Genomic DNA, 25,616 nt, shown 5'->3' with positions numbered 1-25,616 from the left:
TCATGAGGAGTTCACACATTACTCATGCTAATAAAACCCTGAATCACAACTGTTCTGACCCAGGCCACTGCTGCACGCTGCCCCTGGGGGATGAAATCCAGCTAATAACTTGCAGGGCTTGTTGTAGATAAATGCCTTCACAAAAACAGCTTTATTTCCTGGTGAGGAGCAGTAGTTTTAAAGGAAACATTCAATTTATAATTCCCCTATGAACACTGTTTATGCAGCAAAAGACAATAAACTCATTAAAAAATTAAAATAAGACAACCTTATTTTAAAAACCTTAAAAAAATAATAAAATCAGTGGGCTTAAAGTCAAGAAACAATCAGTTTTAGTCATCAGGAATGTTTTAACAAGTATGAAATCAAGCCACAGGCCAGCCCTCCCCAAAGGAATAGTCTCAGTTGTGCTCTGAAATTCCACTGCTTTGCTAAATATGTATAATCACAGCTACCCCAAATCATGGGGTACAGCCTGGGCTTCAGTTTAAAAGTCAAACAGCATCATTCTCACAACAGACATGTAATGAAAAAGCAAGAGGCACTGGGTGTAGCTTCCCAATAGTTTTCCTGTTGAATTTAAAACAATTTAATGAAATACATATCCCCTTGTTAAGTTTAAGGGTAATTAACATGTTTTGGATTAGAACCTGTATTTTACCATAAAATCTAGAGAGCATTGTTGGAGTTTCTCAGGTTTGTTTAACAAGATTAAACACTTTCAGTCATGAAATAAACCTTGCCTAATTAAAAATAAAGGGAAGAAAAAAGGCTTCCTGCTCCCAGCAACAACATTTCATAATATTTCATCATGGCACACTTGAAATAAATCAGCAGTACATCTGGAAGGGAGGAAAGATCTGGAAATCATTTTAAACTCTAACATACATAAGCCCAAGCAGCATCATACACAAAAATACAAATTTCATCAGATCTTCTCACCAAAACATCTCTAAAAAGCATCACAGATGGGTCATGAAACTGAGAAAATTGCCTCCCTATTTTCATCATCTTTTTCTTCTCTTTAGTGTTTTTATCAGGCTCTTCATCACGTTGCTTAAAACTCCAGACCATTATAAATTGATGAGTATTATGCTGTGTGTGCTACTCAGAGGCACAAATAAGTCATTGGATTTGTTTGTGGAAGCCTCAAGAGACAGCAGCACACTCAGAGTTTCCTACCTATTAATGTAATGGCTTCCAAAGAGCTGGATCCATTTTGTGCTTTAAAGCTATTTTTAGGTACTTTTAAAAAAGAGTTTATATTTTGACCATCACATAATCAAGAAAAATAAAACAAAAAACCCATCCAGCAACTGACAAATCTATTCCCAGAGCTTTCCAGAGTGTCCAGGGTGATGGTGCAGTGAGATCTGAGCTCTTCCTACTCACCTGCATTAGAACTCAGAGCTGCAGGATCCCCAGGGACACTGAAGCCACCACAGTGGCCACCAGGTCATTTAAATAGCAAACAAGGCTGAAACCTCATCTCCACCTCCAGTTCAAGTTTTCCTGAAGTGTAAGAAGTGACTGCCACAATAACTCTGAACACAACAGAATTCTTTGTATTTTAAAAGTACTTTCCTTATCATGACTTAGATGGCCTGATTTCTGATTTGCCCCTTTAAAAACTGCAGGACTGTCAGATTTAACTACCTGAGGTGAACATATAATTATGTTACTGGACTGTGTGCTAGGCAAGCAAAAGGTGGGCTTTAGGACAGGCACAGGAAGATATTTATGTATAAAAATCCTGGGATGCCATCTGAGGCAAAATGTGATTTCATTACATAAGTGTAAGGCAGTGAGTGAGTGCTGGTGTAGCTACATGGATTTTGTCATAACATTAGCTGACTTTGAAAAAGGAGTTTTCTATTTTAAAATCCTGTTTATTCTCTTTGTGCAAGAAAACATAAACTCAGGTACTGATTTTCTGGCAGCTGCCTCACAGTAAAAGTGGCCAGAAGGAATCATGCAGGAGGTCCTAACACAAAGCAAGGAAACAGACACGGGCTGTGTGCATGAAGGAGGAAAAGAAAAGACATTCCCAGGTCATGCAGGGTGAGAACACCTCTCACAACAAACCAAACCGTAGGTTTTAAACTTTTTTCTTCTCTTTCCTTACAGGGGAAGGTGTATGTGAAACATGTTCTTCATAATTCTAAGAAAATCCAGGAATCTTCACCATGACTGATTACTAATAAAACAACTATTAATAAAACCCTCATAAAACAGCCCCAAAACCCAATTTTACAGAAGGTGAGTTGCACAGTGCTGTGGATGCTGTTCCTCCTCTCCATGGATAAAAGGGAAAGGTTTCTCATCCTGCCCTACTGCTGCAGAGATTGTCAAGCAGAGAAAGCCACAGCATTCCAACACATTTCCACAACATTCCCAACCTGGCTTTCCACAATTCCATGATACATATCCCCCAAGACACCTCCTTTTCACTGTGTTATAGTTCCCCCTTTCTTTGCCCCTGAATCTGTCCCTGCTACAACTTCTCCTTTCTCAGCCCTCCTTCCTTCCTGCCTGCTCTGTGCCAGCCAGAGATAACACTGGAGGAAACAGCCTTTGGGACTGCTTCAGCTTATCATTTCTGCTCCTCCTGCCCTCAGTGACTCTCCAGCACAGCCAGCTCTCCTCCTGACCCACTTACAGGCACAACCATTAACATAAATAACAGGAATTTGTTCCATGCTGGTCTCTGCAGAAATGGCTACACCTGTTCCACTCAGGTGCCAAAGTCTGCTTCCAGTTGAACTTTTTTTAGTTAAAATAGAAAAAGCTTATTTGGGAAAACTCAACAAACTCCATTTCACGTGGGATTATTATTATTAAAGGATGATAGACTTAGTCTAGCAGGTACCAGCCAAGGAAATATCAGTTGTTAATATTACATGAGTTACCCACTGGCTTTCTATGTTTATTCTTTTATAACCTGCAATTTTTATGGCCATTAATAAAAGACATGGATAGAAGTGAAATATGAGTGGCTAACATCCAAAATCTCCTTATTCTCATCTAATAACTGTGTTCAAGAAGAGAGTGTTTATCCTCTATGAAAAGAGCACTGGATGGCTGAAGGTCTGGAAAGAAGGAGGATCATGTGCTGCTTTTATTCACAGAGAACTCAAAGTTTGCTGTATCAGTCATCACATGTATTTGTACAACAGCCCCCTCATGGATCCCCCTTGTTCAGGATCATTTGAAAACCCTTGTGACAATCACAGCCCTTAACTGCATGCACAAGTTATCCCAGTTATCATAAAAACACCAAAATATCATGGTTAAGAAAGTAATAAATAGATTTTTTTCTTGCCACAATACAGCAAACCACCCCCAAACAGCAGGAGAGAGACTGCTGAGATGGAAAGGAACTCCCCAGTGAATGATGCCAGCTTTCATGCAGGGTTATAACTGGGAATAATGAATGGCTCCTTCCAGGTAGGAGGCTGTAATGGAGATCACACATGATGGGGGGGGGGGGGAAGAAAATTAAAAAAGAAAATTAGGAAATAATAAGGAAGAAAAACTTTAATATATTGTCAAATAGGTCCATTGCAAGTTCCAGAGTAAAGCTAAAAAAGAATACAAAAAAAAACACCAAAAACCCAAACAACACAAAACCCAACCCCAAACCAAAACCCTGCAGAATTCTAAACTGAAATAACTAACTTGCTTTAGTATACTAAAAAAAAATCTGAGTTAAAACTGAAATTACAGCTACCACACCATGACATTATTGCCATTATGTGAGAATATACAACACCCAGAGATTCTTTAAATAACTGGATAACTGAGAGGTCCAGGTCTGTGATTTCAGCATTAAGTTTTGTCATCTTGGGTTTTATCAGGTCAGAAAAGACCCTTAATGTTGCTTTAATGCAGAAAAAAACTACAATTTTAAATTAGAACTGGAAGGCAAACAAAAATTTGCTTCACTGAGCACTGGAATCAGATGTGTAAAATTAATTTAACATTGCAGCTCAAGCCAGAGCATTCTTCAGGCAGAAACAGTTTTGGTTCCACCAAAGGGAGGTTGGCAGGGACAGGGAGAAAGTCACCTGGATAGGATGCACCAGCTGGTACCTGTCCCCTCAGCATTCTCTCTTCTCTATTTTTTAAATTAGCATTGCAGCATTGAAGAGTTTCACAGAGTTTTAACTGATTTTAATTCTCATTTTAAATAAGCTATGCTTAAATTTCATTTTTTCCACTCGAAATTCCACATGCAAGTTTCAGTGCTGCATCCTTGTGCACAGGGACATCCTCAGAGGAGCTTTAATGTGCTGAGATTTAATATTTCAGAGTGTTAAAGGCAGAGAGGGGAAAAAAAAAAAAGATCAGTAAACTCCAACTACTTGGTGTAAAGAAAACAAGGCAGAACTAAGGGGAAAATATGGGATGTGACTAATCTTCTCACAGGCAAAGAAAGTAGAGTCTGTCTCCCAGGACCTAGTGGGTCCTTTTAGGAAAAGTGGAAGGTAGATCACCATGGAAACAGAGTATTTTATGAGGTACTTCAGCAGTGCAATTTGCTATGATATGAACATAATCAGGCGAGCAGCAGTTCCCTCCCAACCAACTAGAAAAGCTTTCAGCACAAACACCGAGTGCATTTCTGTCTGCTGGAATTCCCAAAAAATGAAAAACGGATGCAGCAAAGACACCAAGGATATCAGCTGGAGAAAACATCATGCAAGCTCCAGTTCAATTTTCTGGTCACTGACGGAGCCTTCTGGAGGCTCACAGAGCCCAGCAAAGGGAAGCCAGCAGGAGGGGAGGGTCAAACTTCCTCACTGCTGGCCCAGCTTCTGTGACAAGTCCCCAGATGACATCAGGTCACTGCACAAAAATCCCACGTGACAGCACTGGGAGGGGGCTGTGGGGACAAGGGCAGCTTCTGGGGGTGGCAGTGATGGACACATTTGAGGGCAGGGGGGACAGGCAGGAGAAATTCAGGTCAGAGACATCATTAAAACAAGAAACTATCACAAAAAGGGTAGCAAAGCAAAATGAAAGGCCACCATAATTTGGAAATTCCTTTATTTCTGCATGAGAAGCCAAGGAACTGGCAGCTGATGTTGGAATGTGTGCTCAATGGCTAACAAAAATTCAGGTTTACTGGCAAACAGTGTGCAGGAAGAATCATGTGGAGATTGCTCTAAGATATGACTGAGCTTTATTTTTGCTCTAATGATAATTTACTATTTTGAATCGCCACCAAAAAAAAGCCAGTGAGCAGTTTTCTATTTTTAAGAGGGAGTAATGGCACAGATTTGTGTATATTGAATTAGCAGCACCAGAAGGGTTTTGGTCACTTATCTCATAGATAATTTTAATTCATAGCAGAGGTAATAAAAACACACAGAGCCAGGTCCACCTTGAGTGACTCAGACCTGAGAGATGTCAGCAGCAGAACAGGGGCTGATGAAATGCATTTGGTACAAAAATAGGGTAACAGACAGCACTAGTAATATTTTCAGCTACTCTACACATTGCTGAATTTTAAATTAATTGTAACCACACAGGAAAAAGACCTGGGGGTTGCTGCAGACAGCTCTCTGAAAACATCTGCTCAGCAGGCAGAGGCAGTCAAAAACAGGCAAATGGAGCGTTGGGATAAATGCAATGACAAGAAGCCATGGCCAAAAGTAGGGATGGACATAAAAACATGACATGTTTCTATTCTGAATATAGCAACAAAACCTTCTCAAGGGATGAATTCACCCATTTGCAGCTCTGAGTGCGAGGCTCAGAATGAAGAGCTCAGATGGAAAACAGAGAAGTTTCCCTTAGGGAGGAGCCCAGGAGCAAGGCAGAGTCCCAGCAGCACCTCCTGGGGTTGGTCCCACACCTCAGGAGATGCAGTTCAGCATCCCCCTGTCACATACAGCTGCACCACACATTCCCTATGGATTTATCTCAGGAGTTCTCTCTCCATCCACAATTTCACAGTAAATCCCTGGCAGGCTCCCACAGCAATCCTGCACATTCCCTCCTCACCTCACTCTTCCCTTTCCCTCACACACACCTGCCCAAACCATCTGACAAGGAACACAAAACCTGCTTTAAGCCACATTTATTGTTCCTGGTAAGAAATTGTCCTTGCCAAATATTATAATTCTATTTGATATGGCACTTCAGTGTATTCCAACATCTAGAGTGACAGCTGAAGATAATGAATAAAAACTCTTGATTTGTTGCATATTTCTGTGGCAAATTTCTGTAGCAAGGAAAGGAAAAACCACTTTTTCCTCTCTGTAGATTTGTTTTCATCTAACAGACAAATTCCAGTTATACTTTCTATGGCTCTTTGGAACTGTCAGACTTATTCCAAGGATGTTCTGGGAATCAGAGCCATGTGAAGTATGGTTACTGTAGATAAAACACCGATCCAAACCTCAAGCAGCATTCTGTGGATCCTGTCACCACCAAGGCTGGCTCAGGGCTGGTCCCCACTGCCAAACAACTACATTTGACCATGGCCAGAGCTAAAATGTTACAAATATCACCATGAAGCATCCCAGTGTTCCACAATTTCCTAATTTGATCTAAACAACTTTTTCAGAGCCACTTGAACAGCTAAAGCCCAGTGCTTTCCAGAGGGAGATGTCCAGGCATCACTTGACCACTTAAAGCTTTGTTTATTTGGACAGATATTGAGATAAAATAGCTGCAAGCCACCATGACTGTGTGAGCAAGGCCCCAGTTACACAAATGCTTATTTACATCCTCTGCTGTAGCAAGGCTGTCTTTGCAGGGGAAAAAAACCCTGAGCTCAAGACCACCAGATAAGGCTGGGCATCCTTGATTTTCAGTCTTGAATTTAGATAGAAACTCCTCATTTCCTATTAAAAAAAAAAGCTCCACTACATTTTTTCCTGCAAGCCTTGCCTTGAAAGCAATGCTACACAAAGCAGGCTTTGAAGGCTGTAGCAGAATTTCACTATTGTAATCTTAAATCTCATGCAATTAAGCAATTATAAACTTTTCTAAGAGAAACCAAAATGGTCTTTTTGCCGAATAAACCATCTATAGTTCATTCACTGATATGATCTCCATGCCCTACTTGTTACCTTTTTAACCAGGGGGAAAAAAAAGCCTGAATGGAGATTAAACAAAACATGAGGTTTTTGTCTAAAGACAACTAATCTTAACTGCTACAGTAAAGCTTTCATCACCAGGAACGTCTCTGCCAACTGTGTTTTCCCCTGCAGGCGATGTTGTTGGACTTAAATAAAAAAAAAATCATTTACGTCAGCCTATTCCAGTTCTGCTTTCTATTAAGTCAGACTGGAGTCCTTCCCCAGCAGCAGGGCTGGATAAGCCTCCTGTTTTCCCACTTTTCATTCTCTTCTCAGTTCATGGTGTGAACCTCACCTGCTTAGGGGGCAGATACTCAGCTTAAATTCCTCTGAGAAATGTATTTATGTGAGATACAGGGTTCTAAAGCACAAAAATACACACAACATTAAGGCAAGTTCTTCTGAAATAATCCAACTTTTTTTCCCCCAGTTAAAAATACACAAACATCTATTCAATCACTCCTACCTTGTGATTACAGTTTATTTTCCATTCACCTTTCAAAACTTAGATTTTGGGGAAGTGTATGTTGAGGAAAAAGAGCAGGGAAATGAGGTTTGAGGGGGTTTGAAACCTTTGTTAAGCAAGATGTCAACAGATGAAGCCAATTTTCTCCTGATAAAAAATATCACCCAACCCCACTGAAGCCCCAGAAGCACCAGACATGCCCACAGGATAAAGGTTTTCTGCTGTTTGATGATATTCTGCATAGCCCTGAAGGTATTTGTGCAGGGAGATGTCAGTGCTCATGAGAAAATACTCATTTTTGGATCCATAACAAGTTTATGTACAAGAAAAAGATGTTCAGTTTCCCAGAGAAATGGTCCCCTCACTTGACCCTTCAGAAAATATAAATATTATTCTGTTTTGCAGATGGGAGAAATTAGAGTGTTTTGCCTGACAGTGAACATTTTCAGAACCATTTTATCAGGCTTAGCCATCTTCATAACACAGAGAGGAGCCTTCTTTTTTGTGACAGATATATATTTATATAAGGCCATTCTGTGTTTTTTATAACCTAGAATTGCTCTTAAATATCTAAAAGAAAGTCCATTCGAAGGATTCTGCATACACACCTGTCAATTCAACACCCCAAATAACAGTAATTCTCTAAAAAACACAGAAAGGGTATTTTAAGTGAGAGAATAGACACAAACTTACTCAACTGAAATGCTGCTACATCCTTTTTGCCTTCCCATACCCTGAAGCCAAATTCCCTCCTGCCTCCCTATGCTCCCTCAGCAGAGCTTCCCTTTTCATGACATGTTCTGTACAAGAGTCTTAAACACTAATTAAGCCTAACAGTCCTCAGAGATGTTAGCACAGCTATAAAAAGGTTTCTGGATCGAGTGGCTACTGAAGGAACTGGCATCTGATCAAATTTTCAAGAGTTATTCTCCCTGCTTTATGAATAAATCAAGGAATTCCCAGTTTTTGAAAGTCTCCAGCACTGCTTGGTGCCTGGTGTACATATTAACAGCCCTGTTTTGTGGATTCAGCATCCAAGGCATAATGAACCTAAGGGGATACTTGTAGTAAAACTATGAAAGGATCCAATCCCATCATCTAAGTGAGGAATATTTTTAGTTGGGGACAGCTTCTCAATTGCAGGGCTCATTATTTTGTTCTGGTTAATTTTAAGCACAGCTGAGACACTCTGTGAATGAAATATGTTTTTCTGCAGAGTGAAGCATATTACCACTAATCAAAGGGATGAAAAATTCTGGTATTAACAAATAAATTTGTGATAGTTCAGTCTTCTACTTTATGGTCATGGCAGCCCAAAATGCTGAAGGAGCTATGGGGACTTTAGGAAGTCACCTGGATCAGGGTCATTACTGTACAGGAGTTTCTAGGCTCCTAGAAAAGGATGCTCTAGACAGGAATAATGGGGGAAAAACTCCTTTATGGGGCCTCCTAACTAATCAATACCTAGTACAAATGTATAACTAAATCTAATATGACAACGAGAATGGTCTTAGAATAGCTACCCTGAATTTTACAGATGTAATTTTAAAGCCTTCAGGGGAAGCTGCACTGAACTCTTCTGCTAAAGCTTTTTGCATTAAATAACTATACATTTTGATGATTTTTACTTATAATGCTGAGAAGAATCAACACTTTCCAAAGTGCAACTACAGAGGAAAAACACTGAATATTTGTATACAGACAATACACGCCAGAACTGCATCATTCTAACCCAGCCAAATGTAAATATTATCTGACTTTGCAAAAAATAAATATCAGAAATAACCACAGAATCTCTCTTGCAAACTCAAACACAGAAGCTTCCAACCATTTGAGATGATGCTGTTGGAAAAACTCAGCTCCACATTTCTTTGGTGAGAAGGGAACTTTCCCAGAGAATATGAGGAGCACAGCAAGGTTACAGAGCAAGCCTATACTGTGCTTAAACTCTGCATTAATCATAGATGAAGCCCAGCAGAGGAACTGCCTCTGCTCCTCCTGCTCTCTAGGGAAGTGCAGCATGGTGAGGCTCAGCTCCAGGCTTCCTCTTTTCCAGGCATGGCAGGGACGGGGCCCCCTCCCTGTCCCACCTACCCCAGGCTGGGCTGGGAACCACCAGCTTTTAGGCCTGGCTTTACTGAGCTGGCTCCTTGGCCAAAGGCAAGGCTGCAGTTTCTCAGTGAGAGCTGCTGCTCCCTCCAGGGCCACTCAGCAAAAGCCATTTCTACAACCCAGATCCGAGGCAGAAAAGCAATTTCCCTTCTCCCAGGAAAACCTCCAGTAACAATGTAATTCCATCCTTGCTCAGATATTTCACTGTGTGTCATTTCATGTTTCTGAACAAAGGAACTGCCACCCAAAATCCAGGGCTGGGAAACCCAGCCAGTGTTTCTCTGTTCACTTCCAGATTAGCCCCCAACACCAGGATGGGCGACATTCCCAACCCGGTAAACCCCACGTTAAAATACAGCCATAAAACACATCAGACAGATAAATACCACCCATCCTGGGCAGCCAAAGGAGTAAATTCAGGGAGTATTCCCCAAGCATGAGATGGTCCTGTGTCTCCAGGTCTTACAGCCTCTACACAAAGGAGGTGGGTCAGGGCATCCCACAGAGCCCTGCTCACCAACAGCCTGGCAATTCCACTGCTCCCCAAAGTTTTACATTTTACACTCAACCCTCACTTAGCTATGGAAAAGGGCAGGCCATAAGGATCCCTTGGATTTGAAGTGGGTGTGGACATGACAGCACTCCACTGACCCTCTGGGGCTCCTCTGGAGCACCATGTGCCTCCAGGCAAGATCCATCCCTGCGTGGGAATCCAGACTTCCACACAGAAAGAAAGAGGCACATCAGCTGCTGAAGCAGCAGGTTGGGTTTATTTGGATAATGCTGCAATGAGAACTGATCCTGAGACTCCTCAAGGCAGAGCTGGGTATCTCCTCTGGCACACTCAGCTCGCAGGAGAGCCACTCCCTTCCATTTCCCTTCAAACACTCACCTCCACCGTGGCAGGAGGGAGCTGTGCTCCATGCCAGGCACCCCAGCACCTCCAGCTCCTTGTCTCTTCAATGCCAGCTCGCTGGACACGGCAGCAGGGCACAGTTCTAGGAGGAGGTTGATGCCATCCTCCCTGTGCTGCTGCACAGCCAGTGGGATCCCACTGAGCCCAAACCTGCTCTGTGACACCCTGCAGATGCCCTGGGAGCCTGCTGGCCCTGGCACAGCACTCTGTTATTGTATTTGCTGGGAATGCCCTGCCAAAGGCATGTTCTCAGAAGGCTAATTTAGTACTTTATGATAATATATTATATTAAAGAATACTATACTATACTAAAGAATACAGAAAGGATACTTACAGAAGGCTAAAAGATAATAATGAAAACTCGTGACTCTCTCCAGAGTCCTGACACAGCTTGGCCCTGACTGGCCAAAGAGTGAAAACAACTCACAGCAGAATGCAATGGAACAATCACCTGTGGGTGAACAATCTCCAAACACATTCCACATGAGCACAACAGAGGAGAAGCAAACGAGATAAGAATTGTTTTCCTTTTCTCTGGGGCCTCTCAGCTTCCCAGGAGAGAAATCCTGGGTGAAGGAATTTTTCAGAGAATGTGAATACCACACTCTGTCTCAGGCTGGAAATGGGGGTGTGTATTCTATTTGTCATCTATTAGAGCTGGGGCAGTTCTCTGCTGTTCATGGGGCAGTTTTTCTTTATCTCTCCCACAGCCCATCCTCCCTCCAAGAGATCTCTACTGTCCATGGCCAGTGAGTGTCCCTGCAGGGCTGATCAAATTCCATCATCCCATGGGGAGATGCTGTGCCCAGGGCAGGAGCCAAGCATTCCTACCTGGATACAATCTGACCTGGAACAGCACAGCAGCCTTTGCCCCCTGCATTCCCAGAGGAGCAGCTTTCTCCTGCCCTGCATTCCCAGAGGGAGAGCAGGCCCATCTCCAGCAGCCCTGGAGCTGCAGAGGAAAACTCCCCCCTTGTGCAGGATCCTGCTGCAGCAGAACCACAGCTGGCACTGCAGGAGGGCTGAGCCCCCATGGGATGGGGCTGTGCCACACCCTGACACACAGGGGACAGCTCCTATTCTAACTCTGTCAGTGGGGTTTCTTTTTGTTTGTACTATTGCACTTGTATTTTTAGTTTTCCTAGTAAGAAACTGTTCTAAAGAACTGTTACTCCTATTCCCATGTCTTTGCCTGAGTGCCTTTTAATTTCAAAACTGTTAATAATTTGGAGGGAGGGGGATTACATTTTCCATTTCAGGGGAGCCCCCTGCCTTCCTTAAACAGACACCTGTTTTTCCAAACCAAGACACACTCCCAAGCCCATTTCTGTACCTGAGATCAGCAGGAACCCAGGAACTCCCCAGGAGCACAGACCCACTGCCAGCGACACAATCTGCTCCTGCTAAGGGACTGGAGCTGCTGCTCAGTGACATGTGGCTCAGAGGTCACTTTCAAGAGCATAAAAACCAAAAAAAGGGGAAAGAAAAAACATAGGGATGGTTTCTCAGAATTATAAAGTACTAAAAATAGAGTCACCCCCCAGTGACAGCAAGGTAAAACTGAAATTTCAAAGCAGAAACACATTTTCACAGGAGTGCCACAGGACAGAAAGGGAAGAAAGCACCACCACTTTTTTAAAGATTTTACTTAAGCATCCTCATTAAAAAGGGATAAATAGTAGCAGTGTGGAATCATTATAGTAATCCAATATATTTTTGTGTTCCCAACACTCAATTAATTTTATTGAGACTCCAGAGCTACCATACACAGCTTGAGAGCGTGCAGCATCTGCTACTTCCAAGATGAGTCATGGTAGGAAATTCCCCTGTATTTTCTAGGAACCAGTAAGGCAGCCAGTGATTGAAACAGTGATGTGACTGTATATAACACCCACACAAACGAGAAGAAATAACTTCTATCAATAAATATACATTATATTTAATGTACTCGCTGCAGATTTCAAGTAAGAGATTACAATTAGAAAGATTGTTTTGGGGAAAACATTCCCCAGTTTAATTTGAATGCAATGTAAATTTTGAAGAAGAAACGTTAAAGGTCAGAAGAGACTGGAAGAAGAGAAACTAATTTAAATAAATTGCAGGAATTTAAGGACATTTTGAAGAAGGGAAGTAAACATGCAACACCCCACAGCACTTGCCTCCATTTTCAAGTGCTGCATCACTAACTCTATAATCTCTTACCACATCTGTCCCTCCCTAAACTTCAAACCATTAGTTTTTAGGGGTTTTTCCTATACTAATATAAAAGTATAGTATAATCATTAGTATAAAAATACTAATGTTTTTTCCAACTCTCCCCCTGCACCTTCTGTTTTAGACAAAACTATAGAGGACCAAACTCTTTCTCACCTTCTGACTCCACTCCAAACCACCAGACTAGAGACGCTTCATTTTCCATAGCCACGCTGCCTCCTGCATCCCCAGATGTTCCAAATCACAGAGATGCTTTGTGCTCACTCTGCCAACAGCTGGATCTGTCACTGTCCCCTCACTCAGACCTGTGACAGCCCCACAAAAGCCTCTCTGAGGACACATCCACAGCAGCTGCTGCCTCTAGACTGACCTCAGGAGTAAACCCTCAACTTAAAAGCATCCTGGTCATGTCCACCTCTCACTTCCAAACAAGTTAACACAGGCACTGTGATGTGCAAAATTTAAACTTACCTGAGGTTTGAGGTTAGCCAGAATAACTGGGATTTTAAGAGTCAGATGGCCTCTAAGGAAGGAACACAGCCTCACTGACAGCACAGAACCAGGTCTTGCCTAGCAGATATGGAGTCTTTTGCTAGGCAAAAAAAAATTTAAGGTGCAAACCAAACTTAGGGAGTTATTTTATACTGTGTTGATCAATTTCAATATTTTTAGTCCATGATCAAAACAGCTGCAAAGAAAGCACATGGATGAAGAACTGCAATGAAGATTCACGCAGTTTTGGAGCACTGGTTGTGCATTTCAAGCTAAAGACACATTTTTGGGTTTGACTTCTAATCAAGAGCTCAGACATTTGTGTGCAAGCAGCCAACTAATAACCCTTCCAGATAAGGCCTGGGGCTCCTAGAATTACCAAACAGCAGCAGGCTCACCTTCAGAGTACACCATGGCCTTCTTGAATTACCAGGACTCTTGATAAAAATCCAGTAGGACAAAAGAGAAATTCCACCTCACTTTTGAATACCTGCAAGTCACAACCTCATTCATCAATGGAGAGAGCCTAAAACAAACCCACCAGAAAGCAGAAACTGGTACAATATCTGCTTACACAAAACCATGGACACAGAACAAGATTCACTCATTTTCACCAAGGGACTGCAAAGAGGGTCACAAGCCCTTGGTTTGAGGACAAAAAACTATTTGCTATCCCAATAAAGGGATAAATCCAGAAGTGAGAGATTGGTTTTACTGAGAATGAGTCCCCAAACTCATGCAGGCTCCCTCTGCAACCCCAGACCAGTCTTCAGCTTTCTTAAGGCAAAACTTTTGGTGAATTGTGACACCACCCACTTATCTGCAATATTTATACTGACAATGAAATTCTCCAAGCATGAACTTAAATATATATCTCCACCAAGTTTAGCTAAATGTGGTACCCCATTTGAATAGTCTGCCATGTCAGTATAATAAATTAGCAGTAGTATGTCACAAGGACAAAGAACTACTAATACACAGAGTTTTCTCCAGCACTCACAGAAACCCCTTGCCAGCATCAGATGTCAACTAAATTTTTTTTTTTTCCCCAGACATTGAATTTTCTTTAGAAGACTCCTGGTCAGGGACTTTTCAGAAAACACCTGATGTAAAGCGAAGCTGGAATACTTTGCAAATATTTACACTAAATTAAGGGTTTGTTCCAAAGTATCAGCTCACTACAGTTGGCAGCAATAAGCAAGGCACAGACCAGGCTGCAGGAATCCATAGCTGGTTTTAGCTCTGAAGAAGAGTATCAATTTTATCAGAATTTCTTTCTTTTCAGACATCATATGGCCTTCAGTTACACAGCAGCACTCATTCAATATAAAAGCAGAATCCACAGATGTCAACACAATCATATTAATATAGTGTCTTGCTTATAGCTGCAATCAGTGCTACAAAGGGGAGATGAAGACACAAAATCTGAATATTATAACCAAAACTTCCATGTTCACAAGTTTACTCAATTCCCAGGTCCCTCCTGCTTTCCCAAAAACACAAATCCAAATTCCCTGAAGCAACAGGAAAGAGCACAGACAGGCCTGTGCATACAATGGCCTCCATTTGCCCTTATGCATTTTAAGTTATGCTACAGGAAGCACCACTGAAACACAAACCAAACCAGATTTGTCAGAGGTTTCTGGGAGTCTGAAGAGCAGCTCATGGGCAGCTGTTACAGGAAACCTGCTCAGCAAAATGGCCAGAACACATTTGTCACCTCTCTGGGGAAGTGCCAGCTGCATGCCCAGGAGTTGGTATCAGTAGGAGAAGTGTGGGTAATGTCAGTAATTATGTGCATTATATAAGGTGTGCTTGCAACACTCCCATTTCCTTCTCCATAAAGATTAAAACTGTGGCTTCTAAGTAGCTTAACTGTTTGATGGAGGCAAGCACAGCACTGCTGCTCCCAAGAACTGATTTTGCAAACCAAGGTTTAAGATCCAGCAGTGTCTCCCAGCAATAAGGGCTGCTGGCACACGAGGTCAGTCATGGCCAGAAGCTCCACCTCAGGAACATCTGCAGAATCCATGCACTGACCTGGCTGCCCCAATTTCAGTTTCAGCTGCCAGTGCCCACGAAGCACAGCATCCCTGAGGGGTCCCTGATGGGATGCAGAAGGAGCTCAGTTCTCAGCACAGCATTGCACAGCCTGAATTAACTCACAGCAATCCTACACTGCACCTCAGCACCCACCTAGCCTGGATAAAAGGAGGACCCAAAGATTTCACCTGTGCTGGCACTGGATGAATAAGTAGATTTAAAATGCTCTTTTCCAAAGAGGATGATTCAGCTACCCCACTACATACACACAGAACATGTACAGCTTCAACATGTTTTTTAAAAAAACAGCAACCCACCCAGAAATACATCTGCAAAAATCCTTCAGTGTACAGGCCACCAGCTCTCAGCACTGCATCATTCATAGCTCTGGTGAAGAGCTGAATGTGAGCACTGCCATTTTTATATCTTGTTTTAAAACCCATTTCATGTCCATGACTGCCGGGTATTACTCAGGAAGACAACAATTCCCACAGTGTGTGCAGAACAATAACACACAGGCAAACACCCCCAGCCTGCCATGGGGATATGAACCAACCACTACACTGTAAATATGACACTGACTTCTGTGTCTGCAGTGTAAAACAGCTTCCAAACCTGGAAATGAAATGTCAATATCAAGCTTAAAGATTAATAAACGAGCTGAGGAAGCCCCTTTGCTGTGCAAGGGCAGGACAAGGAGTGTTTTGTCACCAAATATTAGCCAATACACAGGAACACCAAGGGAAGTACAAGCAGAAAGGACATTTCACATCTGAATGATTAAGACATTTAACCATTTAATTCATTTCCATCATCACAGTACCTTTACAGCTCTTTCAATCACAGAACCAACACAAAGCTAAGGAAAAGAATCCAAGCGTGCACCTGAAGCACGGTATTCCAAACACAAGCTCCCAGAACTTCCTCATCCTCCCCTCCTATCACTCATGGCCAGAAGAGACTGGACTTTCTGAGAAAGTGAGATAAAGTAACAGTCAAAACAAACACAAACCGCCCTGCAAATCTCAAAGGGTAACCCAAGGCAAACACTCAACAAACCAGAGAGATTTTTAAAGGCTGCACAGAAAATGTGTCCTTCAAAAGGCTGCACTATCTTCCCAAACAGGGACACACAGAGCCCAAGCACTTTAAGGACAAGGAACAAGATGACCAGCACATAAAAAGAAGTGCATTGTATTCATCTGAAGCACATTTTTGACAGCCAATTAAAAAATATCATCATTAAAATTAAATACAAGCTAGCAAAAGCTTTTTAAACAAATTCCACAGCAAAATCTGATTTGTGTTTATGGTTTGGGATCTGGGTTTGAGTCCATCCCAACACAGGCAGCAGAGCTCTTTAACTACCTGCTCTGAGTTCCACAGAGATAAATTCTCTGAGCTCCTCAGCAGATAAATTTGGCAGCCTTACCCATTGGCTCAAGATTGCCATTCGAACCACCAGAGGTTTCTTGATTCAATTCAGTAAATGCATCATTTGGCATCTAATTTAGGAGGGATAACATTTTAAATCTGCTTCTGAGAACAGTGGAACATGCCCAGATCACTGCAGAAAGATCCTGGAAAAGCTACAAGCAATTCAGACGGTTAAAGGTACTCCTGCCACGATCAGCCTGGAAATGCCTTTTTGCCCAGTCCTTCCTTCCAGCGTGGATTTATTGAACCCATAATTGAGAGCATTTGCCACCAGGTCTGTCTGATTTCAGATAACACCCTCAGACTTCACTGCAGCTTCTCACACATAAAATGTGAAAGGGCCACCCTAACACTGGCAAAGACAGACTGATCCTGGAGCTCAGTGAGTGAAATGGCATTTGGGGAAAGCAGATCCTTCAGGATCAACATAAAAAAATGTTTTGGTCATAGAGAAAAGCTGAACTCCAGCATACACCTATTCTCCCATCAGGAAAAAAAAAAAACTTGCTCTCAATCACAAGACTTCAGCCTTTTACAGCCAAACTGAGTCAGCATGAGACAGCTTAAAGCAGTATGAAAATAATCTCAAAACTCTATGCCCTGGTACATAAACTGCTTGTGTGGTACTTACTGTGGCAAGCAGAAGACTTCAATTTATGAAAACATCCTTAGTTTTCTTTGAGAAAGCTGGAATAACCACTATTAATGCTGCAGCAAATGCACATGGCTATGCACTTGACCTAAGGATTGCTGAGTTTTGGTGGCATTTAATCACATCAGTATGGGGGGGAAGAGGCAGAGAGCCAGGAAAACATCACTGTGTGCCTTCAGAAAACTTGTTATTTTTAACAGTGCAGTTTAAGATCAGCAACCCTGAAGCAAAATGGTCAGAACATTTTCTTCCACCGGTGTTGACAGCACACCAAGAGCTTTCAGAGGGCGAGTATTTCAGGCCAGAGCAGCAAAACAGAGATGCCAGGAAGGAAAGCTCACCCACTGTGGCAAAAACCATGAGAAGGGGGACTTTATTCATCCATTATGCTGAAGAGCTTAAAATAGAAACATTCTATATGTCTCACCTCAGGCCAGGATGAACAACTGAACAGAAGTGAATCACTTCTGTTACAGCAAATGACTGGAAAACACTGATGGAAACTGAGGTTATCTTCTGCCTCTCCCTCCAACCCAGGAAAAAGTCCTTACTGCTGCATGTTTTTACAAAGAGGGAACAAAATCTGAGCCACTATTTTTCCTTTGTTTTTTTCATCTTTAATTAAGCTGGAGAAACAGAGGCTGATCTATGAAGCCTCAAAGCCTCATCTCTCTCTGCAATCCCTACTATGTCTCTATCCTTACCCATGGATGTAAAACTGCAAAAAGCACCAGAGGAAAAGAAACATTTGGGAAATGCATCACACCCAGTGCTGCAGCTTTGGAGGTTTAAAAAAAAAGAACTTAAAATCTTTCATGAATAAAATTGGGTTTAGTGCATTTTGGTATGAAAAAAACCTCTTTAAAACAGTAACTGAGAGCTTAATTTACCAAACACAGAATAAGAAGAAAAAACCAAAATTCACATTCAAAATGAGGTATTCTGAAGCTAAAAATACTCAGCCAGCTGCAATTCCCACCTCATGCAGGCAGAAGTGCTTTGCAGTCCCCCTCCCCAAGCACACACACGCTCACTTCCTTCTTCATTGCAACATCAGAGGCTCAACCCGATGTTAACAAGCCACAAAGTCCTGCCCAGAACTTAAAAGTCACGCCCCAGTAATTACATAAAATAAACTCTAAGTACAAGTGGTTAAAAAAAAATAATCTATTTACTCGACTTCAGTTTTGCTTTTAATTCCAAAATATTTTGGCTTGTAGTAAAAGAGAAAAGCAACTTGCTCCTTCCACCCAGATGTCTCCTTAACTGGTTCATTAACAGTTTTTTGGGTTTTTTTCCCAATCTTACTGTAGAACATCAGCACATTCATTTATATCAATGCTATGCCAATACAGGGATCAAACCCCTGAACATGAACCTCTTAAGGAGAACATTTGAAGTTGTGTTTGATCCTTCCTTTTTGTACATAGAACACAAAGGATGATGACAATAGTGGAGGGAGGAGAGGAAAAAAAAGGAGATGTAGGATAATGTAAAAACTAAAACTCAGTTGTGCAAATGTCCTACTCAAAGGTGGTACAAGACATCAGAGCAACCTACAAAAGCAGCAAAGATCCTCCAAAATCTTTGCAAGCTCCCAATAAAAAGGCAAAGCGTTCTCCTCTGACCTGACCTAACAAAAAGGCAGCACACAAATTCCTGAACAGGAAAACCCCTGTACACTGCATGCAGATTTCCCCCTGAGAAGACAGAATACATCACGTGACAGTTTATGGAATCAAAATTTTAACAATAATAATTTGTGTTCTGCTGGTGCCCTGGCACCAAAAGACCAACAAAGCCAGGAGAAGGCTCCAGGTCGTGGAGCTGACCTCATCCTGCTCCAGAGGGAACAATACCTGCTGGGCACAGCAGCCTGGGCAGGGTGGGGACATCCCCAAACAGGAACCAAAACCTTCCCCATGCACACACACAGCTCCCTGGCCACCTCCTACCACCAGCTTTTGCTCTTTGGTGCTAAATCCCCTGCTTTTTACAAACCAACCTGCCCCAGCAGCACAGAGCCCAGCACAGCCATCCCTTCACTCATGAACAAAAGGAGCTTTGCCAGGTTTCTTCACTCCCTGCCCAGATTCTGCCACAAACAGCAGAGCAAACCCTTGTGGCTCTGTGACAGCAGTTCCTCCTGCCAGGGAGAGTGGGAACTCCTCACCTCCACAATCCCATCTCTGCCACAGCTTCCAAGCTGCTGGAATACAGGGACACAGGGCACAGAGGGGGTTTCATCCTGCCCCTCAGCCTTTCAGCCCTGCTGTGCAAGAGTTCCTAATTTATGAATGATGACACCAATTAAACATCCCCTTTGTTCAGAGACAGAGATTATAAATATGAAAGTTTTCTGACTTCCTCTCTCCACACCCTCGAGGCTCTCACCCACAGCTTCACTGACAGCAGCTGCAAACGCTCTCTCTGGACGGGGAGGACCTGGCAGCAGCAGCCAAATGCTCTTTAAACTGAGATATTTTATTCTGCAAACACCCACCACAAATTCCCTGCATGGCTTTGGAAGCCAGGTGGGCATAGCAGTGCTCAGAAAGGCTTCTCTTGTGCTGCACTGTTTCCTCAAAATAATGGTTTTCCTGAAGAAAAACAAACAAACTCTCCTCATTTGTATTAATGAAACAGTCTATTTGTAAACAATTAATATAAATTGGTGCTTCCTTTTCTACCTTTAGGATCTTGGTTATATACTGCAAGTAATTCTCACACTTAAACAATAAATTTAATATTATGAAGGAGCTTTTCACCTTCACTTTTCACCTTCCTGTCATAGGGGGCCACGGCCTAACATTTTAAAAAGCCACTGTATACCCGAAATATGAAATATAACTTCATATTTGGGAATACCTGTATCATCATCTAGTCAATATTGTCAGTGCCTTGATACAAACATTCTGCTTGGGATTTTCCCCCACTTTTTAAGGCAGGGATACTCGTCCATGTAAATTATAAAACAGTGAGCAATGAACATACAGCAAATTGTGTCAGCCTTTCTGAGAAAACTGAGAAAAGCTTTTCCTCAGTTAAATCTGAATACAAAACATTAAAAAAAAAAAGCAGGTGCAAGTAATATAAAGCAACAAAATTTGGATTCCTAAAAAAAGCACTTCAAATAAATAAAACCCAGTGAAAGGAGAGAGTGCTAACAATGATTTGAGTCTTCCCCAGGACAACCCCAATGCTGCTGAAGCCAACACATGCCCAGGAAACAGAAAGTGAAACTCGTTAATTTACTCATTAACTGAAATCTAACAAAGGCATTGGAGGGGTTTTGTTTGGTTTATTTTTTTTCTTTAGAAAAATACCCCCAGTGTAATTCAGCAGAAGTTTGTACCATCCATCCTCATCCTCTGGTCCTACCTCTAAATCTCTGGCTTTGTTAGCCCAGGTTATTTCACAGCTGGACCAGTTTGCTGATCTGAACCACCCCTGGCAGCCCAAAGGTTTGTGCCAACCCAGCTCAGTGGGAGAAAGGAGAGGTGGAATAACAGCTGGTTTTGATTTAGCTCTAAAATCAGCACAAAATTAATATTAATTTGCAGGCTCATGATTTTAAACTCAAAATTTAAATTCACAACCAATCCATTTCCTGCTTCCTACCCCCTCCAGCCCTGTGTTTCAACAGCAATCCAAGTTTCTATTTTTCTTCTAGTCAATACATTTCCAATCTGCCAAGACACAGAAAACAACTTTGGTATATAATAATGAAAAGATGAAACTGCAAAGATAAATAAAACTGTCTGGATTAGGACCTCCAGCTGTCAAGGCTGCATCTTGACTTTCAAGTGAGTGTGAATTTTAAGAAAGTTATTAAAGTTTAATAAGGTTCTATTGCTAATGACTACTTGGTTTGGGAAATAAACACTGATATCTAGTTTTCCCATAAATGGGGATTTTGCCTTTCCTTGCATAGCTATGTTATTATAATGGTGGCCAGAAGGGAAGAAATTCTGATAGATACTTTCTAAATATACTATCAAATTAATTTTAAAAGCCACAATGTCAGCATTCACACAAAAGCTTCACAGATTTTCAAAAGCTTGAAGATCACCAGATCTAAGAGATTTTTAATAGTTGGTTTACACCTTTTAATACTAAAATTTCTGTTAAAAATGCTAATACATTTTTAAAGGTGTTTTCTTACGTTTTGTTCCATTTACAAAGCAAAAGCAGGGCAGATTCCCAGCCACACAGGAAAAACTCAGCTGATTTCACAGCATTTCTTTTGGCATGAAAAGGTGCTAAGGGCTCACTAGTGGCACAATAAGTCATCATCACCACGCTGAAGTGCCCAAACCCACTGAGGCTACAGCATGACCTGCATGCAAAGCCAGCCGTGAAATGGCAGCGAGGCACCCCAGGCAGGCTCCAACATCCTGCAGATGCTCCAGCTCTGCTCCAGCCCTCTGGAGCTGCAGCAGCCTGGATCTGCCCAGGGTAATTGCAGGTGAAGGCAGCAACAGCCTCTATCAGAGCTGCAGCTATTAAGGCTCCCTAATGAATGGTCTAACAATAAGCCAGGCTTAACCAGTTCTCTCATTGCAGGACCTTAACCATAATAAGCCCCTAGAACATTCCTACAGCATTTCCCAAAGATCCTACAGCATGAGCCTACTAACTGTGCTCTCACAGCCTGTGAGGCAGGTATTAGTCAGCCTTTTTTTTTTTTTTCATTTAAGTACAGATAAAAAGTGAGGCAGAAAGCTGGCAAACAACTTCCCTGTGGATACACAGCTGACTGGTGGCATGCAGAATCCAGATCTTCAGGATTCCAGCCCTGTCATCAGCCAAAAGGCCATCATTAGGAGGAAAGAAATTAGTCTGGTCTTATAAATAGCATTTGAATATAAGCCTTGCTAAAATATTTGCAAGGAGTTGACCTTAAACACCAGCAGAGCTGCACTGGTAGCCTGGGGCTCCAAGCACCAGCTTGCACAGCACTGGGACTGGGATCCCATCCCTCTGCCTCCCTGCATATCTCCAGATCCTGGATCCAGCACAGACTGTCCAACAGATCAGACCACAATCTCTTTTGACCACCTCTGGTTTGGGCTCAGTATATCAAAAAATGTAAGACTGCTCTAAAAATATAAACAGCATTGCTCTAAAATACTCAGGCAGGCAGGAAAAAGCAAATTTACAACGAGCCTGAGTCAGCAACTTTCTCCTTCTTTAAGGCACCAAGTCAGACTGGCAGAAATCTCCCTGTAACACAAGAACTAGAAACCTGCAATGTAGAAAAGGTGCCCAACACACCTAAAATCTGGAGCACTTGTACAAGTTAATCATTCCAACTGCTCAGACTCTATTATCACACATTTACCTGTAATTTCTGCAGGTCTTGAATGCCTAAGTGAGATATATTTTGATTTATGGCATTTCCATGTGACCTTACAAAGAAGCAGATATTTTTCTGCACTATAGCTTCAATACCTGCAGCAGGTCTAACTCCTGGGCTACAATTCCTGCAGCAAAATACTAAGCCAAATACTGATTTTTGCAACAAAAACCCTCTTATGTCTCATTCTGTAAGAGCCTAACTTCATTTGAAGTAATGTACTTTCTAATAAGCCAACCCTACGATACCAAGTGGAAAACTACAAAAGCAAACTTAAACAGAAGAAAAATAAGACTCTGTGTAGCAAAAAAGTAATTCCTGTAGTTACTAATTTATTCTGGTTTTAGGTACCTGTGCTGCTCCCTCCCACCCATGTGGGCCATGCCCAAGTGCTGAACACACAACCTCTAAACCACAGCAGGAGCTCAGTCCAAGGGAAGAGCTGGAAATGGAAAACTTGTTATCCTCTGTGGGGATCCCCCACAGAGGAAAGACAGCACATATAAGAAACACACAAGGAATTTGGAGAAAAAGCTGCCTGAGTGGAACAACAAGTTGGAAGGTTTTTAATTTCTATTCCTCACTTTAGCAGCTAACTGTTGTTACAGGCAGGAGAGCCATAAAATCCTATTTTTGGCTGTCTGCCTCCTAAATGACAGAAAACTCCTGACTCTGAGAACATGAATGTCTCACACTGGAACTAAAGGCTCGTGTCTCTTAATGAAAAAGCAGCAGAGAGAAAATTCCCTGTGTCCTGCCCAGGAAGAGCAAACTCCCAGGATTTTTATTATGCATTAAAGCACCACTGGACTGTGGCACAGCAGATGAGACCTGACTCTCAACAGAGCCTGTTTCCATCCCAGCTCACATTTAGGGCTCAATTATCTTATCTGCTCTGCCACTTGCATACTTTCCAGATAAGAAATGTTTTTCCCCTCTTTTCAAGAGCTAAAACTGACACCACTGCCAGTGTTGAGATTAGAAATGCCAGAAATTAAAATTCATTTGGGCTAATGCTTTTTAAAAAATGTTTAATGTGCAGGCTAAGGCTGGGAATTAGAGTTAATTGAGATGCTGTGAGTTTTAACAGCAGATGTTCCACAAGGGGAATGGGAGTGTGGTCCCCACTTCAGTTTCCTCACAGGGTTTAGCTCAACCATCAGTTCACCTCCAGTTGAGAAACTGCTCAAGTGTTGGGAGGGAGGGAGGGAAAAAAGCCTGTTTTCCTCTTCCAATGTATGACTAAGGATGAGGCAAGCAAAGGGAGGATCTAAGATCCTGAAGGCGATGGTTAACAAGAGGTCATTAGTTAATTCCCTCCAGGGTAGATACAACTTCCTTTTATTAAATAACAGCAGTTTTTAATGATGTCAAATATCTGTTGCCATTCTAAAGGACACAGCATACTTAAACTTTACCTGAACCAGGCAGAGACACACAAGAAACCCTGAACTGAGAGGCAGATTGTCACTAACCAAGTAAGGAGGAAAAAAGGCTCATCTGACTTTTATCCCAAAAATTTACAAAATATATTCTTTCTTAATTATGTTTGTTTGGCCTAACAAAAGTAAATTTAGCATAAAGTCTGTTTTAATCAGTACTTTAAGATGTACAAATAAATCGAGCTGTTAGGAAAAAAAGACAAACACGAGCACCATTCTAAGGTTTAAATTAAGTTTCTTGCTTAAATAATTTCTGGAAAAGCTTAAGCAATGAAAATTTGTGACCAGCCATTAATTCCTGTATGACCAGAGCACCTGGGAGCTTCAGTTATCCTGCAGCAAGAGCATACAGAGCCAGAGCAGAAGCAATGCCTGCTCTGGAGAGATTACAATCATCCAAAGATGAATAGTTAAGAAAAACAGGAGAGCACAAGGAAATAGGTGACTGGAATTTATGTTCTCTGTAGCTGCACTTTAGTCCACTTTCCCTTGTGCACTGCAAGGACCAAGGTGTGTGTTTGTTTCCTCTCCCTGCCTCAGTAAAAAAAAAAACAAACAAACACTCCAGAAGTCACAGAAAGACAAAAAAAAAAAACCCAAACAAAACACAGAATGAGGATGTTTTGGATAGTAAGACTAGAAGAAAAATATTTACACATTTTAATACCTCTGCTTCCCATCTGAGAGAGAAAGGATTTCTTTTTTTTTTCCAGGTTTTTCAAGCTGTCATCCCACAGAGCAAGACTGTACCATAGTAAAAGGGCAGACACACAACTTTCAGAAGCATTCTGTTGCCATTTAAAGGAATCCTTTGAAATTGCCACACAACACAGTAGTGCACCCAACACAAACCAACAGCCAGAGCTGTTTACAAGCTTCCTGCTCAGTGTTAGACTGAAAACCCCAACCCTTTTTGCTGTGTAATAAATCAGTGCTCCACATTTAACAATTTTCAGTGGTACCATATGCTACGTAGTCCCATATGTTCCATTACAAGGGAGAAAAACATCATCTCAACATGAATCATCACTGACTGTGTTCCTGTAAATCTGGCTTAAACACTCACAACGTTCAAGGGCAACACTAAATAAATCTGCTCAATATTATGCCAGATTCTGTGCAACAGAATCACAGCTCACACATAAAAATTAGAGGAAAATGAGGTTTAATGTAGGAAGCGAGCAGAGTCTGCATCTCTCTAAAAACAGGCTTACCACAATGTTTGACATTTATCAGTTCCAATCTAATAATGACATCCTGCTCACAAAATGTTGATGGTATCTGGTAGTCCCAACATCTTTCATCCTAAGCTGTTTGATATGTGTGGAAATACAAACACTGCATATGAGATCCATTCCTGCCAGTGCCAGGTTCTGCACCACAAGGATCCTG

At 41.9% G+C, this 25,616-nt stretch overlaps 1 protein-coding gene across 2 annotated transcripts in view; it reads right to left on the bottom strand.

Moving 5' to 3' along the window:
• TAOK3 (TAO kinase 3) overlaps nt 1–16,878 on the bottom strand; it is a 63,565-nt gene extending 46,687 nt beyond the window's left edge. For both annotated transcript variants that reach the window (XM_084217091.1, XM_084217092.1), the window contains exon 1: nt 16,767–16,878. The gene's annotated coding sequence lies outside the window, so the exon portion shown is untranslated. The remainder of the gene's footprint in view (nt 1–16,766) is intronic.
• Nucleotides 16,879–25,616: the final 8,738 nt, after the last annotated feature.

Source organism: Fringilla coelebs (assembly GCF_963513975.1).
Source record: "Fringilla coelebs genome assembly, chromosome: 17".
Lineage (NCBI taxonomy): Eukaryota > Metazoa > Chordata > Aves > Passeriformes > Fringillidae > Fringilla > Fringilla coelebs.
Note: the sequence above shows the minus strand (reverse complement) of the source record. Positions and strands in the feature narration are given on the sequence as shown.